This window comes from Rhinoderma darwinii, chromosome 5 (assembly GCF_050947455.1).
Source record: "Rhinoderma darwinii isolate aRhiDar2 chromosome 5, aRhiDar2.hap1, whole genome shotgun sequence".
NCBI lineage: Eukaryota > Metazoa > Chordata > Amphibia > Anura > Rhinodermatidae > Rhinoderma > Rhinoderma darwinii.
The window spans coordinates 231,061,418-231,081,840 of record NC_134691.1 but is presented as its reverse complement, the minus strand read 5'-3'; the positions used below and the strand labels follow the sequence as shown (position 1 = coordinate 231,081,840).

The 20,423-nt window shown below is 46.8% G+C and overlaps 4 non-coding genes and 2 pseudogenes across 4 annotated transcripts; all 6 read right to left on the bottom strand.

Annotated features, from left to right (window-relative positions):
- Positions 1 to 1,798: 1,798 nt before the first annotated feature.
- LOC142654547 (U2 spliceosomal RNA) lies at positions 1,799 to 1,900 on the bottom strand (annotated as a pseudogene).
- A 1,225-nt stretch (positions 1,901 to 3,125) lies between these two features.
- Positions 3,126 to 3,316, bottom strand: LOC142653200 (U2 spliceosomal RNA). Its single transcript, XR_012848139.1, has one exon. It is a non-coding gene; the product is annotated as a U2 spliceosomal RNA (small nuclear RNA).
- A 1,242-nt stretch (positions 3,317 to 4,558) lies between these two features.
- LOC142653981 (U2 spliceosomal RNA) lies at positions 4,559 to 4,729 on the bottom strand (annotated as a pseudogene).
- A 6,428-nt stretch (positions 4,730 to 11,157) lies between these two features.
- Positions 11,158 to 11,346, bottom strand: LOC142654083 (U2 spliceosomal RNA). Its single transcript, XR_012848864.1, has one exon. It is a non-coding gene; the product is annotated as a U2 spliceosomal RNA (small nuclear RNA).
- Positions 11,347 to 17,924: 6,578 nt separating this feature from the next.
- On the bottom strand, positions 17,925 to 18,115 carry LOC142653199 (U2 spliceosomal RNA). The gene has a single exon (XR_012848138.1). It is a non-coding gene; the product is annotated as a U2 spliceosomal RNA (small nuclear RNA).
- A 1,238-nt stretch (positions 18,116 to 19,353) lies between these two features.
- Positions 19,354 to 19,544, bottom strand: LOC142653197 (U2 spliceosomal RNA). The gene has a single exon (XR_012848136.1). It is a non-coding gene; the product is annotated as a U2 spliceosomal RNA (small nuclear RNA).
- Between the last annotated feature and the right edge of the window lie 879 nt (positions 19,545 to 20,423).

Genomic DNA, 20,423 nt, shown 5'->3' with positions numbered 1-20,423 from the left:
TCCTCCTCGCCTGGCGGGTCCGAAAGATCCAGCAGGCCCTCTGACAAAAATTGTTCCAGGATTGTAGCCACCTGGATGTCTGTTGTGAAGTCGATGACCTCAGGTTCAGACACGAGTTCCTCCACCATCTGCTCCATTTCCTCCTGCCGCGCAAGGGAATCTTCGCAGATTTCCACGACTTGTCGCTTTGAGGACTCAGCCGCTGGGCTGTCCCTCACCTTTCTCTTCCTCTGGATGGCACCTGAGGAGACAAGAGGGGGAAAATCCTCCAGGGAGAGGACTCCAGCAGCTGGAGAGGAAGATGTTAGTGCTGCTGGAGCTGGGGAGAAGGGAGGCTGGGTTGGGAGAGGTGCAGGTGACAGGACCACTGAGATGGGTGGGTAGGAGAAGGTGAGAGCCTCAGTGGGGGTGACAGGGGTTGGGGACGGGGGGGTGGGGAGGGCCGGGCGAGGGAGGGTGGGAAGGGTAGGGCGAGGGAGGGCCGGGAGAGGGGGGGGAGGGACTGTCGTCTTCTTACCATCCTTCTTTTTCCCGGTCTTCTGTGCCGCTGGAGCTCTGGCTGGGGCGGGGTTCCCTCTGGCTGGAGCTTTCGCTGCTACAGTTGCCCAGGATCGATCCCTCTTCGGGCAGTCCTTGTAAGAGTGGGCTGCTTGTCCGCAGAGGTTGCACATTGTCCGTTTCGGGCAGTCTTTGGTCTCGTGTCCTGTTACCCGGCAGTTCTTGCAGGCGTCCTCCTTGCAGTCCTTCATCGAATGACCCTTCTTGCTGCATCTCCTGCAGATCTGCGGCATGTCCGGGTAGTAGATGAGGCCGTAGGAGTTGCCCAGCGAGAATGACTGGGGCAGGTGCTGGAGGCCGTCTTCCGCGCTTGAATCCTTGTTGAGTCGGACGATTACCGACCACTTGCCAGTCCAGAAGCCGAGTCCGTTCAGGATGTGGCTGGGTTCCCTCACCACTGTGCAGAACCGCTTCAGGAGCGTGGTGATGTCTTTGCCGGGGGTGTGTGGGTTCCGCATTGAGACCGTCACCCGCCTTTCCTCTCTTTGGACAGGGCAGTTGCCCACAAAGCGAGAGAAAGGGGATTCAGGCCTCGCCGCTTTCACCATCTCCCAGTACCTTCTGCAGATGTTGATCGAAGCGAAGGTCACAAAGAACATCCCGGTCATGAAGGCCTGGATGCTGATGGTCTCCGGCTTAGCGAAGCCCTGGTCCAGGAGCATCTTCTGGCAGAACACTTCTTCCGTCATGTCCGGCACTCTCCCATCCACCTCCTTCAGCTTCAGGGCCACCGTCTGCTTCATCCAGGGCTCCAGGGTTGGAGCAGCCTGGTTCGGCTTCCTGGTGGCCTGTTGGCTTGAGGAGGCTTCAGGAGGAGATGTCCTGGCCTGGGCCGGCTCACCTGGTCCATCAGCCTTCTCCTTCTGGGTGGCAGGGTTGCTGGTTGAGGCCATGGCTTCTTCCAGCTGTTCCTGTCGCTTGGGGAGGATCTTCGATAGCTCTTTCCCGAAGGGGGCGGAGCTATGCAAATCTTCTCCTTGCTGGCCGAGGTTCTTCCACGAAATTTCTTCCGCAGCGGTTCCTCGTCGAGCTTCTTCTGCGGCCGAGCTTCTTCAAAGATCCCCTTCAGCAGCGGCTCTTCTCCGAAGGTCTCTGTCGCAGTTCTCCTTCTTCTTCCCGGCAGCGATCTCCCGGAGCTTCTTCCCCGATGGCGGCTTCTCCCTTCTGGATCGTCGTCTTCGCTGGTTCTTCTCCGCAGTTCGTCGCCGGCTTCGTCTGGAACGCTCTTGGATCGCTAAGCTAGTGTTTATAGCCCCCAGTGGTTCTCCGAGCTATCTATCCTTACAAGGACTGATAAGAACAGATACTACACTTGATCTTAGCCAAAAGGCCGAGAAGCGATAACCCGAACGGGCCGCGCGTTGCCCGAGCCTGCCCGATACTGCTGTTCAGCCCTTGCAGCGATTCAGCCTACTTCTAGGCAATTCCATGGGGCCCTGCAGGCTCACACACTCACAGCTACACGGGAGGTGAATAAAGGCCGGAGAGGAAGCCAGACAGGATTTGCTTCTTTTGCTTGCACCACAATGCAGTGCTGAAAGAGGAGGAATCTACATAAAAACGCCTTCCTGGCAACGCCCAAATGCCCTGCTGCCATGCAGATAAACACTGGCAGCGGCAGCAAGTGCATGCCCACAGCCACCCCTTGTTCCTTCACACCTTGTATCAGCTGTAATCCAGTCCAGTGCTGCCTGCTGAGCAGCACTGACCAACACTGCCTGGGCCCAGGCTTTTATCTCTGAGGCCCCATTATGATGTCAGAAAGCTGGCTCTGGCTCCTCAGGGCTCGACTATGACACGTGCAAAGTTCCGTCTGAACTTTATATAAGACGGTGCGGCTCAGTCAGTCACTCAGTGTTGCCTGAGAGGGCAACACTGCAACAGCCGGCCGCCAGGCTGTCTTTTTTTGCACAGCTAGTTGCCTCCAGGAGGCCACAAGAGGGAGACAAGGGACTGCAAAATGGAAAATAAGCATCCACCAACTTTACAGACAACTTCTCCTTGCTCCTACAACCTCCATCCTTGCACAGTTTGTTATTCTTCTAGGTAACATAGTAACAAATCCAAATTGCTGCTCTCTTTGTAGGCAAGCAAGGCTTTGTTGCAACTGCAATTCTTACTCCTTCTTGAAATGTAGGGACGACAGTACATTCCATCACATCCATCTAGTGTACACAGGTAGGTCCATTGTGGCGGGCGGGCGGCTTTAATGGCTGTTTGCTGTTCCCCTACTCCACTCCACTATTTGACTGTGGTGCTGCATCAATCAGTGGCTGGCTCAGGTGCAGCTCTTTAACTTACCTAAAAGGGAGGGCGGAGAGAAGACAAGGAAGGTGAATGAGCTGTTCCAATGTGAAATGCCGGAAACACAGACACACAGACGACACAAAACAAGAGGTGGTAATGTATTCATTAATTGCATTTAATCAATTAGCTCATTATCACTCATGCATTGTCCAACAGGTGTTGAAATAATGGGATTAAAAGGGGAGATCCCTTCAGAAAGACAGAAACAATGGCAAACACAAAAAACACTTTTGGAATCTGATTTTAGTCAACACATAAGGAAAGGGTGCACCGGTCCTGGAAATACTGCAATACCAGGTCAATGCGTGGAGTGGACAGAGCAAGCTCTATTTCCATCTCCCTGTTCTAAAAATCCATTTAATATATGGTCCCCAGATAGGGGACGTATCAGATATTAAACTGATAAGAACAGATACTACACTTGATCTTAGCCAAAAGGCCGAGAAGCGATAACCCGAACGGGCCGCGCGTTGCCCGAGCCTGCCCGATACTGCTGTTCAGCCCTTGCAGCGATTCAGCCTACTTCTAGGCAATTCCATGGGGCCCTGCAGGCTCACACACTCACAGCTACACGGGAGGTGAATAAAGGCCGGAGAGGAAGCCAGACAGGATTTGCTTCTTTTGCTTGCACCACAATGCAGTGCTGAAAGAGGAGGAATCTACATAAAAACGCCTTCCTGGCAGCGCCCAAATGCCCTGCTGCCATGCAGATAAACACTGGCAGCGGCAGCAAGTGCATGCCCACAGCCACCCCTTGTTCCTTCACACCTTGTATCAGCTGTAATCCAGTCCAGTCCAGTGCTGCCTGCTGAGCAGCACTGACCAACACTGCCTGGGCCCAGGCTTTTATCTCTGAGGCCCCATTATGATGTCAGAAAGCTGGCTCTGGCTCTTCAGGGCTCCACTATGACACGTGCAAAGTTCCGTCTGAACTTTATATAAGACGGTGCGGCTCAGTCAGTCACTCAGTGTTGCCTGAGAGGGCAACACTGCAACAGCCGGCCGCCAGGCTGTCTTTTTTTGCACAGCTAGTTGCCTCCAGGAGGCCACAAGAGGGAGACAAGGGACTGCAAAATGGAAAATAAGCATCCACCAACTTTACAGACAACTTCTCCTTGCTCCTACAACCTCCATCCTTGCACAGTTTGTTATTCTTCTAGGTAACATAGTAACAAATCCAAATTGCTGCTCTCTTTGTAGGCAAGCAAGGCTTTGTTGCAACTGCAATTCTTACTCCTTCTTGAAATGTAGGGACGACAGTACATTCCATCACATCCATCTAGTGTACACAGGTAGGTCCATTGTGGCGGGCGGGCGGGCGGGCGGGCGGCTTTAATGGCTGTTTGCTGTTCCCCTACTCCACTCCACTATTTGACTGTGGTGCTGCATCAATCAGTGGCTGGCTCAGGTGCAGCTCTTTAACTTACCTAAAAGGGAGGGCGGAGAGAAGACAAGGAAGGTGAATGAGCTGTTCCAATGTGAAATGCCGGAAACACAGACACACAGACGACACAAAACAAGAGGTGGCAATGTATTCATTAATTGCATTTAATCAATTAGCTCATTATCACTCATGCATTGTCCAACAGGTGTTGAAATAATGGGATTAAAAGGGGAGATCCCTTCAGAAAGACAGAAACAATGGCAAACACAAAAAACACTTTTGGAATCTGATTTTAGTCAACACATAAGGAAAGGGTGCACCGGTCCTGGAAATACTGCAATACCAGGTCAATGCGTGGAGTGGACAGAGCAAGCTCTATTTCCATCTCCCTGTTCTAAAAATCCATTTAATATATGGTCCCCAGATAGGGGACGTATCAGATATTAAACTGATAAGAACAGATAAGGTTTCAACAAAGATTTTATTGATTCACAAGTTCGTCATACAATAAAATACAATATGTACATTAATATAAAACTGTTTTCCATAATTGTACATTCCAAGCACTATTTGCATCTCTTGTACCATAGTTTTTCCTGTCCCTTAAAAAATATATGTACATTTCACTAAAAGCAAGTTTAATACATTCGTCCACAGAAATAAAATCACGTTTAAAAAGTAAAATATTTCTGACTTTCCAAATGGCGTTTTTAAGACAATTTATCATACTCCAACAAACCATGTACTGTTTAAAAGTTGGGCAATTAAATAGTCCGTAAATTATATATTCGTATGTTAGATCTTTTAATCCACAAGTCCATTTTAAAAGCACGCCGACTTTCCTCCAGACTTCTTGTGCGTAAGGACAGTTCCAAAATAAATGTAGCACAGATTCATCATTCACACAAGAGTCTCTTGGGCATTTTGCCCTTGCCACCAGGCCTCTCCTGTGCTGAAAGTCTCTTGTTGGGAGGCACTGGTGGACCATCATCCAGGCAAGGTCTATATGTCCATTTGCGAGAAATTTCCCAAAGACGTTCCGCCATACTTGTCTAGACCTCGTCTGGGAATAGTTTGCCACAGGGATAACCTCCTCATTCCCCCTTAGAATTGCAGACAGTTTCCTCTGGTCCTTTAAAACGTCGCTTTCTTGGTCCTTTAAATGAAATGTTCGTATAGTCTTTTCTAAAATCACATAATGCTTTGGGGGGCATAAAAGAACAGGGGAATTCAACGGAGGCATACACCATTTTTTAAAAACCATACCGGCAGCGTACTTTAAAAAACAACTAAAAACGCCATTGGAATTAAAACATTTAAAACAGAAGCAGAAAAATTTTACATAAAAGAAAATATGCAAATTAGGGACATCTTTTCCACCATTCAACTTGCTTTTGTACATATGATCTCTTTTTAATCTTTCCATCTTTGAACCCCATAAAAACATAAATATAATTCTGGTTAGTTTTTTTATCAAAACATCCGATGGAGGGAAAACCATTCCCACATATAACATTAGCGGCAGTAAGATCATTTTTATTATTAGTACCTTGCCCTCCATCGTCAATTCTCTAAGGTTCCAGAAAGAGATCTTTTTTTCCATTTTGCATAAAATCTCATCCCAATTGTCAATCCCATCATTTGTTTCTTTGAAAATGATACCAAGAATTTTTATTTTATCTTGTTTTATGCTAATTTCCGGAGTCTGGGAGGCGTCCCAAGCTCCAACGCTCAGACATTCACTTTTTGCAACGTTTAATTTAAAACCTGAAGCCTGGCTAAAAAACTCTGTGCACCTTAAGGTTCTTTTGAGCGAAGCAGGGTCTATACATGCTACTGTCACATCATCCATATAGCTCAACACTTTTACCTGGTTGCCACCTCCTCCAGGGATAGGAACCCCTCTGATGACTTTGTCCTTGCGTATCTGACACAATAGGGGCTCCATTGCACATATAAATAAAATCGGGGAGAGCGGACACCCCTGCTTCACTCCAGATTTTAAAACCACATTTTCAGTTAAAAACCCATTAATAGAAATTTGGCTAAAACAAGACTTATATAGAACCTTAATACGACTTAAAATCATCTCAGGGATTGACATTTTCTTTAAAACATTAAAAAGGTACAAATGTGAAACTCTGTCAAAAGCCTTCTCAAAATCTAGCGCTAGGAGGGCTAAACCTTGACTCCGGTCTCTTGAATACCATATGACATCACGGATTATATTTAAAGTCTCAGTAATACTTCTCCCAGGAACCCCACAAACCTGGTCCGGATGTATAATTTTGCTGATCACTATTTTTAACCGGTTTGCAATTATCTTGGCCATTACTTTGTATTCCATATTTAGGAGGGTGATAGGTCTCCAGTTCCCCAGCAGAGTCCGATCTCCTTTTTTAAAAATCAAAGACACTACCCCCCTCCTCCATGAAACCGGCAACATATTTACAGTAAAAGCATCTTTAAATAACACAAAAAGGTCGTCCTTTAAAATGTCCCAAAACGTTAGATAAAATTCGATGGGAAGTCCATCTGAACCAGGAGCTTTCCCATAAGAAAAACTTTTAAAAACAGTAAAAAGTTCTTCTAAGTTGATATCACGTGATAAAACCTCCTGGTCTAAAACATCTAACTTAAGATCAAGGACATTAAGAGCATCTGTTAAAAAGGACATATCAATACACTTTTCATTAAAAAGGAGCTGGTAAAAATCATGAGCAGACTTTAAAATACCTTCCCTAGAGGTTTGACCCTCCAAGTTTAAAATCACATCTCTTTTATCCATAACTTTTTTGAAGAAAAATCTGGAACATTTTTCTCCTTCCTCCAGATGTTGAACTCGGGATCTGAAAATAATTTGTTTACCTCTTTGCTCTAAACATTTCTTAATTTCTGCTTTCATACTTTCAATATCTTCTTTCACATCTATCCCCAGCTCCTTGAATTTAAAAAGTGTTTGCAACCTTGTGTTAAAATTATAAAACCATTGCTTCTTTTCTTTTGCTTTCCTCTTACCTGCTTTAATAAAAAATAACTTAATTTTTGTTTTTATTTCTTCCCACCAGGTCAGCATTGGTATGTCGGGGTTTTTCTGCTGCTGCCAACACTGGTAGGATTGGCCAAATTCCAGCTGAGTCAGAGGATCCTCCAGCAGGTGCGTGCTCAACCTCCAGAGGCCCTTATTTACCTTCAGTTCACCACTAAACTCTATCTTAGCCTGCAAGAGTTTGTGGTCAGAAAATATATTAGATATTAAAACAAATTTCACTGGGTTAAAATCCTCTGATAAAAATATAAAATCGATCCTAGAAGCCACTCTCCCATTGGACCATGTGTGGCCTAGGTCTGCCGGCAAGAGCAACTTCCAGGCATCCCTCAGCTTAAAATCGCATAAAAAATTCTTAAGCAGGTAAGAGGTCTTATCTAGTTTGCGGAGAGGGTCACCCCCCTGCCGGCATTCTCCTTCACATATACAATTGAAATCTCCTCCTACTAATAAGGGGGATGACCCAACACAAAACAATGGTAAAATTTGCATTAACTCCGCCCTCTCCTGCTTATCAGGAGAGGCATATACATTTAAAATACGAAACATAAAACCATTAAAATTCAGGTGGACTACTATTGCTCTGCCAGGTAAAATCTCAGTCACAGAATGTATAATAGTAGAAAAGCCACGGCAGAGCAGTCCTACCCCAGCAGATCTATTTTCATTGGAGCCGGACCACACGGAAGGACCCAGCTTCCAATCTTTTTTAATGTCCGAATAGTCTATTGCGTGTTGAAATCCACACTCCTGTAACAAGCAGAAATCAAAGTCCTCAGTCTCTAGGAAGGAAAACAAAGCAGCCCTACGAGCGGGGCTCTTTAATAGTCTCACGTTCAGTGAGACGACATTGACGAGAGGCATTACACATATTATGGTGGCGGATCGTCCATGCTCGAGCCACAACTAAACTCCTGGATGTCTAGCCCACCAAAGATCTCCTGCTCAGGAGACCCAGGCGACTGGATGTTCTGGGGGTTGGAAGCAGACAACTGATAGGTCACCGGCCCCAACCACAAATCGTCATCGGCCAAGCAGATATCCGGGGAGTCAAGTTCCACTCCCCTCCGCCACTTCCTTACTGGTTCATTCTCCCTCTCATCGCTGTCATCTCCTCCCCGCTCACTGGAGGCTGCTCTCTTCTCACCCTCTGGAATGCTTGACTCCATCTCCTCCACGATGTTTTGGTGGTCCTCAGAGCGGTCGTCAAGGGTCTTCAGCGAAGTCTCCTTCCTAGGCTGGCTCTTCTCCCGTTGGGACTTTGAGGTCATTTGCATAGCTCCTCCCTCTGGTGTTGAAAGGGATTTCTGCTCGGACTTGCGGCTGGTATTTGGGGTCGTCATTGCAGGGCTCTCCACTGAAGTTATGGAGACCCTCTGCTCTGACCCACTGATGGCAACACCACGGGACTTACAAGCAGAGGCCTGACCAGGAACTGTGTCAGGCTCCTGCTCTGTCCCAACCGCACTCCTGCTACAGGAGGCGCCCTTGACCTTCATCGCCTTGTCTACTGATAGAGATTCAGCAGACATTGGCTCCGGTCTTGAAATCACAGTCTCTTGTCTGGCGCCCTGGGTCATCATCACCCGATCCTCAGCAGACGCTACTGAAGATCGCTTTGGCTCTGACCCAGGTGTGGATTTCACAAAACTCTTCACCGTGTCAGCGTAGGTACGATTCCTGGCTCTGCTGGGGCAATCCCTGAACATGTGGCCCTTGCCCCCACATAAATTGCACAGTCTCTCTTTGGGGCAACTCTTCATTTGATGTCCGTATTGGCCACAATTATTGCACCTATCCAACTTCTCATCTTTGCAGGAAACCTGGGTATGTCCAAAGCGTCCACACTGCCGGCAATATGTGGGCATACCCGGGTAAAATATATAACCTCTGCTTTTCCCAATAACTACGGTAGAGGGTGGGTGCTGCATGCCTCCGATTCCCTCTGGGTCTTTTTTTAAGCGGACCAAAAATTTTCGCTTGCCTCCCCAAAATCCAACAGCATTATTAATTTTGTTCATAAATTTTACGTCATCACAATATCTCTGAAGGTAAGTGGTTATATCATCAGTCTCTACATGGGGATTGTAGAGATAGACTACCAGAGGGATCTCATCATAGGCAAAAAGTAATACGAACTCTAGTCCATCAAACTTTTCATCATACATTAGTTCGTTTACCTTCTTTACGACGTTCTGGCAGCACCCGAGATCCTGGAAGGTGATGGTGTGGGTTCCTTTGGCTTCGTTGTCCTGGAAGCAAAAAATATCCCTGTGATGTAGTCCAAGCGAACCCAAAAGCACTTCTCTGGCGATAAATTCCAAGTTCTTCTTTGGTCTGTGTCTTTCCTCCACTTCAATACGAATAGTATTCTTCATCCGGGCCTCACCCGATGCGTACGAAATCCTGGCTGGCATCTCTCCCGTCTGGCAGGAAACAGGCCGATTGCCTGGGGATCCCTTCCCGTTGCTCCCGGACTAGGCCTTTCTCCCAATAGCGACAGGGGGGTGAAGTCTGGGCTATGAACCCAGACGATCCCCCCAGGCCGAGAGAAAGGGTACCGGAAGCACCTCCTGACAAGTCTCCTGGATAAATCCAATTGATCTTAGCCAGAAGGCCGAGAAGCGATAACCCGAACGGGCCGCGCGTTGCCCGAGCCTGCCCGATACTGCTGTTCAGCCCTTGCAGCGATTCAGCCTACTTCTAGGCAATTCCATGGGGCCCTGCAGGCTCACACACTCACAGCTACACGGGAGGTGAATAAAGGCCGGAGAGGAAGCCAGACAGGATTTGCTTCTTTTGCTTGCACCACAATGCAGTGCTGAAAGAGGAGGAATCTACATAAAAACGCCTTCCTGGCAACGCCCAAATGCCCTGCTGCCATGCAGATAAACACTGGCAGCGGCAGCAAGTGCATGCCCACAGCCACCCCTTGTTCCTTCACACCTTGTATCAGCTGTAATCCAGTCCAGTCCAGTGCTGCCTGCTGAGCAGCACTGACCAACACTGCCTGGGCCCAGGCTTTTATCTCTGAGGCCCCATTATGATGTCAGAAAGCTGGCTCTGGCTCCTCAGGGCTCCACTATGACACGTGCAAAGTTCCGTCTGAACTTTATATAAGACGGTGCGGCTCAGTCAGTCACTCAGTGTTGCCTGAGAGGGCAACACTGCAACAGCCGGCCGCCAGGCTGTCTTTTTTTGCACAGCTAGTTGCCTCCAGGAGGCCACAAGAGGGAGACAAGGGACTGCAAAATGGAAAATAAGCATCCACCAACTTTACAGACAACTTCTCCTTGCTCCTACAACCTCCATCCTTGCACAGTTTGTTATTCTTCTAGGTAACATAGTAACAAATCCAAATTGCTGCTCTCTTTGTAGGCAAGCAAGGCTTTGTTGCAACTGCAATTCTTACTCCTTCTTGAAATGTAGGGACGACAGTACATTCCATCACATCCATCTAGTGTACACAGGTAGGTCCATTGTGGCGGGCGGGCGGCTTTAATGGCTGTTTGCTGTTCCCCTACTCCACTCCACTATTTGACTGTGGTGCTGCATCAATCAGTGGCTGGCTCAGGTGCAGCTCTTTAACTTACCTAAAAGGGAGGGCGGAGAGAAGACAAGGAAGGTGAATGAGCTGTTCCAATGTGAAATGCCGGAAACACAGACACACAGACGACACAAAACAAGAGGTGGCAATGTATTCATTAATTGCATTTAATCAATTAGCTCATTATCACTCATGCATTGTCCAACAGGTGTTGAAATAATGGGATTAAAAGGGGAGATCCCTTCAGAAAGACAGAAACAATGGCAAACACAAAAAACACTTTTGGAATCTGATTTTAGTCAACACATAAGGAAAGGGTGCACCGGTCCTGGAAATACTGCAATACCAGGTCAATGCGTGGAGTGGACAGAGCAAGCTCTATTTCCATCTCCCTGTTCTAAAAATCCATTTAATATATGGTCCCCAGATAGGGGACGTATCAGATATTAAACTGATAAGAACAGATTTTTTTTTTTAAGTTGGCTACCCCTTTTCAGGGGTGTCAATGATTTATTTCATGATAAAAAATACAGTTTACAATAAAACCAACTTTTGTACAAATGAATAACAATAAAATCAATATTTCATTGCATTACATTACATAAAAGGGACATGGTGGCAAATCTTTATATGTTGGAGTTCCATTCTTTCACAAACCATTTATTAAGAAGGGTGGCATTTCTTTTTTTGTCTAATAAATAATAAATGTACATTTCGCTAAAACAAAGACCTAAAACATCATCAGTAGATAAAACATCGTGCTTAAAAATCAGGATGTTCCTGGCCTTCCATAGAGCTTCTTTGGCGCAATTCATCGTCTTCCACGCTATTATCTTTTGGCTCGCGGTTGGGCATCCAAATAGTCCATATAAAATATCTTCATAATTCAAGTCTTTCAGGTCTGCCATCTTTACCAAAAGAGGGAATATTTTTTTCCAAAATTCCTTCGCAAAATCACACGTCCAAAAAATGTGTCGAATCGTTTCCTCGGCCTGGCAGCCTTCCCTCGGGCAGACGGCAGACCTCGCGAGCCTCCTTCTGTATTGGAATGCCCGGCATGGAAGACATTGATGAATGCAGCTCCAGGCCAGGTCCATCTGTGTATTAAAAAGATAAAACACATTAATAATTTTGAAGATAAAAGCACTTCGTTCCTCATTAAAATTCTCAATCCTGCTGACCGTCTCACTTTCTCTTAGGTCTTTAATTAATTTTTTACTATTTTTCAGCTCATTTACATTTTTTCCCTTCAGGTTGAATAAGGTCACTATCTTTTCTAAAATCACATAGTTTATTGAGAGTTTAAAAGCGTAAGGTGAGGATAAAACAAAGTTGAACCACCCAAACCTTCGCATTAAAAACCCTGTATTAAAACGTAAAAAATAGGACCAATAATGTTCTTTAAAAAGGGAATTAAAACAGAAACTGAAGAACTTGATTAAAAGAAACCTGTTAAAATTCGGAAAATCTTTGCCACCCTTCGGTTTGGATTTCATCACAATCTCTCTTTTAAGTTTCTCCATTCTGGAACTCCAAAAGAAGGTAAAACATGCTTTAGTAATTTTTTGCAATAAAACCGTGGGGGGAGGGAAAACCATACTGAGATATAAAAGCAGGGGTAAAATGACCATTTTAATAATTAAAACTTTTCCCTCCATGGTAAGTTTTCTCATGTTCCACATACATATTTTTTGATTTACCTTCTGCGCCACCATGTCCCAACTGATAAAACCATTATCGCACTCACTGAAGGAGACACCTAAAATCGTAATATTATCTGACACAGGGACGGGTATGTCTCTAAAAGCCATGCTTCCTATATTTAAAATATTACTTTTGTCGAAGTTCACCTTAAAACCGGAAGCACAGCAATAAAACTCAATTTGTCTGAGGGTTCTCTGAAGCGACAGGGTGTCCCTGCAAAAAACCGCTACATCGTCCATGTACCCCACTGCTTTAGCCTCTACGCCGCCACCCCCGGGCAGGGGGACTCCACGTATTAACTTATCGCGGCGAATTGTACACAGTAGAGGCTCTAATGCGCAAATAAAAAGCAGTGGGGACAAGGGACACCCCTGCTTCACCCCTGAGTTTAAAATCACGTCCTGTGTCTTAAAACCATTCACTAAAATTTTGCTTGTGCAATCTTTATAAAAGGCTTTAAGTGATAATAAAAATCCTTCAGGTATACCCATACGCTCTAAAACCTTAAAAAGATAAAAATGAGAGACACGGTCGAACGCCTTCTCGAAGTCTATAGATAAAATGGCTAATTTACCTCTTCTAGACCTCGTGTCCTCAATCACATCTTTTACCAGGTTAAGATTATCCCAGATGCTGCGGCCTGGCACCCCACACACCTGGTTAGAGTGTACAATGTGGGGTATTATGGCTTTTAATCTATTTGCGCACACTTTTGCCATTATTTTATAGTCGCTATTCAGAAGGGTTATTGGTCTCCAGTTCTTCAAAACTGCGATGTCACCTTTCTTATGTAGCAGGGAGACCTCACCCTTCCGCCAGGACTTAGGCAGCATCTTGGAATTAAAAACTTCATAAAAAAGGCTAAAAAGATCCTCTTTTAAAATGTCATAAAATTTGACATAAAACTCACTGGGTATACCGTCCGGTCCGGGAACTTTTCCGGCTTTAAAACTCTTTACCGTTTCTAAAACCTCCTGCTCCGTCAGCTCCTGTAATAAAAAATTCTGGGAGACAGGGTCTAAAACAGTAGTAATCTCCTTCAGTGAGTCACGCATAAAATTATGATCCACAGTTTTAACACTAAAAAGGTCAGCATAAAACTCATGAACTTTACTTAAAATACCCTGTACATCTGACACACCTTCAATATTTTTAATAATAGCCTTTTTATTGTTAATTTTTTTTAAAAAGTACCTGGAGCAGGTCTCATTCTCCTCCACATGCTGAATTTTGGAACGAAAAATGATTTCTTTGCCTTTCTGCTCCAGGCACTGAGCTATTTCTTTTTTTAAATTAGTGATGTCAGTTTTAACGTCAATTTCATTATCTCTCATCTTGTACAGGGTCTGCAGACGGGTGCTGAGAATTTTAAAAAAAGCATGTTTTTCTCTGGCTTTCGCCACGCTCTTTTAAATAAAAAATTCCTTTATTCTTTTTTTCATTTTCTCCCACCATGCACTGATGGGAGTACGCATGTCTCTCCCCCGCCTGCATTTTTGGTAAAATTCAATAAAATCAGTAAAAACCTGTGGATCATCTAAAAGGGAAACATTTAACTTCCAGGACTTCTTACACACCGGTTTATTAAAATCACGCTTTACATAAAATGATAAAAGCTTGTGATCTGAGAAAACATTAGTTAAAACTTCACAATTAAAAGGCAGTACATTCTCATTACAAAAAATAAAATCTATCCTGGAGCTACAGGTGGCGTTGCTCCAGGTAACGCCGGCTTCCTCTGGGCTGCTCCTATTACATTCTTTGTACAAATCAGTTAATTTAAAATCATTTACAATATCTTTGAGCAGTCCAGAGGTCTTATCGTAATTCCTACTTGTAGTACTGGTAAGCCGGCGTTCCCCCCTCAGGATACAGTTAAAATCACCTGCGAGGATAAAAGGCTCAGTTGTATTAATAAAAAGAGGTAACATTTCTAGCATCTCTGCTCTCTCATTTTTGTCAGGTGAGCCGTAAAAATTTAAAAACTGCCATTTTACGCCGTCAATAAAAGCTTTAACCAATAAAATACGTCCTGGAAGAATCTCTTGAATAAAATCAATAAAAACGTTTCCCTTAAAAAGAATGGCGACCCCTGCTGATCTGGACTCGTTAGATCCAGACCAGACTGATGGACCATACTTCCAATCCTCTTTGTATTTATGGTACTTCATTGCATGGGGAATGCCGCACTCCTGCAGGAAAAAAACAGAGGCTGCCAGGCCAGATAAAAAACTGAAGAGAGCAACCCTTCTGACTTTGGACTTGGCGCCCCTCACGTTGAGGGAGATCCCCTTTATTTCAGACATCGTGGAGTTTTAATTGTGTTAGTCTTGATTTTAAAAAATAAATAATCGTGTTACTTAAAATCAGACTTGGCCTCCACCAGCAATACCAGAAATCTCGCTTGAACTCATCTCCCCGCCCTCGTCTGACTCTAGCGAGAAAGGGGATGATTCAGGAGAGGAACTACCTTCCGTGAGCGTCGAGCCAACAGCCCTCATCTCGTATACAGGGAGTCCAGATTCACACAGCCTTACCTGGGTCTCTAACGGCTGACCATATAGGTCTGTATCGGGTGGGTCCCCCAAGGGCCCCGCCGCTCCCCTCTGAGGCCGTGCAGGCCGTGCAGGCCGTTCTAGAGGGGGAGGTTGCGCACATGGCGGGGTGTCGGTTGGCTCGGGGGGAACAGTGCCCACCCTCCTCACCAGTAACGACGAGGGGGCGGTCCTAGGAGGAGCCTCACTTTGCTTTACGGACGTATCCATTTGCTCCTCCCCTGTCACCCCCCTACCGGCACGCTCCTGTTTACCCTTTTTACGGGGACCCACTTTCAGCCAACCTTCCTCTTCAGACTCCGTATCTAGAGACCCAGGATTGGGAGCAGGCCCGGCATCCACTGAGCAACCAGCACTCTGGGATGCCTCAGTTATCTCACTGGCCTGCCCCTTCTCAGCCTTACGTTTGGCTTGGCGTTTTTCCTTCGCACTGGACTCCCTTCTCTCCTCTGAGGCTGTTAGCTGTGAGGTACCTGCTTTGGCTCCAACAGACCGTACCCTTGAAGCCCAGGTACCCCGCTGCTCCTTTGCAGCACTGGCTTGTTCCTCTCCCTGAGGGCGGGGCTGGTCCGCTGGTGGAGCACGTGGGGGCGCCCCGGGTTGCTCTTCTTCTCCGCTTCGGTACCTATGAGGACAAGAAAAATACAAGTGACCAGTTTTTTGACAAAAGTTGCATTTTTTTTCTTCTGTGCACTCCCTTATATTGTGCTCTTTGCTTCCACAGTTTCTGCAGGTGACATCGCAGTTAAAACTGGTATGTCCATAGGTACCACAAGCCCTGCAGAAGTTTGGCATCCCTGAGAAGTAGAGGTCGCCATTCACATTTCCAATTTTAAAACGAGCCGGTGGTAATCTCGTTTCTTGGGTGGAGGGGTCCTTAATCAGCGTAACTAAAAACTTCCATTTGGCGGTCCACACTCCACACTCGTTCATCACTTTCCCCAGGAGTTTGACATTTTTGAAGTAGGCAGCTAGAAATGCTGCCACTTCCATATCTCTCACATATGGGGAATACATTTTAATCACCACGAGTTTGGTTATTTCAAATTCATGCTCTACTACCTTGACTCCCGCTGCTACGAGTTCACCTTGTTTCCTCTCAGCTCGGTCCAAAGCATCACGGAGTATTCCTTCTCCCATGAAGGTGACATCGTAGATTCCTCGCTTCGGGTAGTCCTGGATAGCCAAGAGCTCGTTCTTGTGGACCGCCAGCAGATCTTCCAAAATGGCGTGGACTAAAAATTTAATACCACGGGGACCGCCTCCACCCTCTGCCACGATAAATCGTGCAGAATTCTTAAGCCGGGCGTACACCGGCACCGCATCGGGTTCGCCTGCCATTAGCGTGGCCAGGTCGAACCGCACAGCTTTCGCTGCGCCCCTTGTCTTACGGAGACCAAGGGGCTGGGGGGGATCGCAACTCGTTGCTCAGGACTAAGCCTCTCTCCCAAATAGCAGCACGGGGGTGAAGTCCAGGCGAACCTGGACGATCCCCCGAGGCCGAGAGAGAGGGTACCTGAGCACCTTCTGACCAAAAACCTCCTGTATAAATACACTTGGTCTTAGCCAAAAGGCCGAGAAGCGATAACCCGAACGGGCCGCGCGTTGCCCGAGCCTGCCCGATACTGCTGTTCAGCCCTTGCAGCGATTCAGCCTACTTCTAGGCAATTCCATGGGGCCCTGCAGGCTCACACACTCACAGCTACACGGGAGGTGAATAAAGGCCGGAGAGGAAGCCAGACAGGATTTGCTTCTTTTGCTTGCACCACAATGCAGTGCTGAAAGAGGAGGAATCTACATAAAAACGCCTTCCTGGCAACGCCCAAATGCCCTGCTGCCATGCAGATAAACACTGGCAGCGGCAGCAAGTGCATGCCCACAGCCACCCCTTGTTCCTTCACACCTTGTATCAGCTGTAATCCAGTCCAGTCCAGTGCTGCCTGCTGAGCAGCACTGACCAACACTGCCTGGGCCCAGGCTTTTATCTCTGAGGCCCCATTATGATGTCAGAAAGCTGGCTCTGGCTCCTCAGGGCTCCACTATGACACGTGCAAAGTTCCGTCTGAACTTTATATAAGACGGTGCGGCTCAGTCAGTCACTCAGTGTTGCCTGAGAGGGCAACACTGCAACAGCCGGCCGCCAGGCTGTCTTTTTTTGCACAGCTAGTTGCCTCCAGGAGGCCACAAGAGGGAGACAAGGGACTGCAAAATGGAAAATAAGCATCCACCAACTTTACAGACAACTTCTCCTTGCTCCTACAACCTCCATCCTTGCACAGTTTGTTATTCTTCTAGGTAACATAGTAACAAATCCAAATTGCTGCTCTCTTTGTAGGCAAGCAAGGCTTTGTTGCAACTGCAATTCTTACTCCTTCTTGAAATGTAGGGACGACAGTACATTCCATCACATCCATCTAGTGTACACAGGTAGGTCCATTGTGGCGGGCGGGCGGGCGGCTTTAATGGCTGTTTGCTGTTCCCCTACTCCACTCCACTATTTGACTGTGGTGCTGCATCAATCAGTGGCTGGCTCAGGTGCAGCTCTTTAACTTACCTAAAAGGGAGGGCGGAGAGAAGACAAGGAAGGTGAATGAGCTGTTCCAATGTGAAATGCCGGAAACACAGACACACAGACGACACAAAACAAGAGGTGGCAATGTATTCATTAATTGCATTTAATCAATTAGCTCATTGTCACTCATGCATTGTCCAACAGGTGTTGAAATAATGGGATTAAAAGGGGAGATCCCTTCAGAAAGACAGAAACAATGGCAAACACAAAAAACACTTTTGGAATCTGATTTTAGTCAACACATAAGGAAAGGGTGCACCGGTCCTGGAAATACTGCAATACCAGGTCAATGCGTGGAGTGGACAGAGCAAGCTCTATTTCCATCTCCCTGTTCTAAAAATCCATTTAATATATGGTCCCCAGATAGGGGACGTATCAGATATTAAACTGATAAGAACAGATACTACACTTGATCTTAGCCAAAAGGCCGAGAAGCGATAACCCGAACGGGCCGCGCGTTGCCCGAGCCTGCCCGATACTGCTGTTCAGCCCTTGCAGCGATTCAGCCTACTTCTAGGCAATTCCATGGGGCCCTGCAGGCTCACACACTCACAGCTACACGGGAGGTGAATAAAGGCCGGAGAGGAAGCCAGACAGGATTTGCTTCTTTTGCTTGCACCACAATGTAGTGCTGAAAGAGGAGGAATCTACATAAAAACGCCTTCCTGGCAACGCCCAAATGCCCTGCTGCCATGCAGATAAACACTGGCAGCGGCAGCAAGTGCATGCCCACAGCCACCCCTTGTTCCTTCACACCTTGTATCAGCTGTAATCCAGTCCAGTCCAGTGCTGCCTGCTGAGCAGCACTGACCAACACTGCCTGGGCCCAGGCTTTTATCTCTGAGGCCCCATTATGATGTCAGAAAGCTGGCTCTGGCTCCTCAGGGCTCCACTATGACACGTGCAAAGTTCCGTCTGAACTTTATATAAGACGGTGCGGCTCAGTCAGTCACTCAGTGTTGCCTGAGAGGGCAACACTGCAACAGCCGGCCGCCAGGCTGTCTTTTTTTGCACAGCTAGTTGCCTCCAGGAGGCCACAAGAGGGAGACAAGGGACTGCAAAATGGAAAATAAGCATCCACCAACTTTACAGACAACTTCTCCTTGCTCCTACAACCTCCATCCTTGCACAGTTTGTTATTCTTCTAGGTAACATAGTAACAAATCCAAATTGCTGCTCTCTTTGTAGGCAAGCAAGGCTTTGTTGCAACTGCAATTCTTACTCCTTCTTGAAATGTAGGGACGACAGTACATTCCATCACATCCATCTAGTGTACACAGGTAGGTCCATTGTGGCGGGCGGGCGGGCGGGCGGCTTTAATGGCTGTTTGCTGTTCCCCTACTCCACTCCACTATTTGACTGTGGTGCTGCATCAATCAGTGGCTGGCTCAGGTGCAGCTCTTTAACTTACCTAAAAGGGAGGGCGGAGAGAAGACAAGGAAGGTGAATGAGCTGTTCCAATGTGAAATGCCGGAAACACAGACACACAGACGACACAAAACAAGAGGTGGCAATGTATTCATGAATTGCATTTAATCAATTAGCTCATTATCACTCATGCATTGTCCAACAGGTGTTGAAATAATGGGATTAAAAGGGGAGATCCCTTCAGAAAGACAGAAACAATGGCAAACACAAAAAACACTTTTGGAATCTGATTTTAGTCAACACATAAGGAAAGGGTGCACCGGTCCTGGAAATACTGCAATACCAGGTCAATGCGTGGAGTGGACAGAGCAAGCTCTATTTCCATCTCCCTGTTCTAAAAATCCATTTAATATATGGTCCCCAGATAGGGGACGTATCAGATATTAAACTGATAAGAACAGATACTACACTTGATCTTAGCCAAAAGGCCGAGAAGCGATAACCCGAACGGGCCGCGCGTTGCCCGAGCCTGCCCGATACTGCTGTTCAGCCCTTGCAGCGATTCAGCCTACTTCTAGGCAATTCCATGGGGCCCTGCAGGCTCACACACTCACAGCTACACGGGAGGTGAATAAAGGCCGGAGAGGAAGCCAGACAGGATTTGCTTCTTTTGCTTGCACCACAATGCAGTGCTGAAAGAGGAGGAATCTACATAAAAACGCCTTCCTGGCAACGCCCAAATGCCCTGCTGCCATGCAGATAAACACTGGCAGCGGCAGCAAGTGCATGCCCACAGCCACCCCTTGTTCCTTCACACCTTGTATCAGCTGTAATCCAGTCCAGTCCAGTGCTGCCTGCTGAGCAGCACTGACCAACACTGCCTGGGCCCAGGCTTTTATCTCTGAGGCCCCATTATGATGTCAGAAAGCTGGCTCTGGCTCCTCAGGGCTCCACTATGACACGTGCAAAGTTCCGTCTGAACTTTATATAAGACGGTGCGGCTCAGTCAGTCACTCAGTGTTGCCTGAGAGGGCAACACTGCAACAGCCGGCCGCCAGGCTGTCTTTTTTTGCACAGCTAGTTGCCTCCAGGAGGCCACAAGAGGGAGACAAGGGACTGCAAAATGGAAAATAAGCATCCACCAACTTTACAGACAACTTCTCCTTGCTCCTACAACCTCCATCCTTGCACAGTTTGTTATTCTTCTAGGTAACATAGTAACAAATCCAAATTGCTGCTCTCTTTGTAGGCAAGCAAGGCTTTGTTGCAACTGCAATTCTTACTCCTTCTTGAAATGTAGGGACGACAGTACATTCCATCACATCCATCTAGTGTACACAGGTAGGTCCATTGTGGCGGGCGGGCGGGCGGGCGGCTTT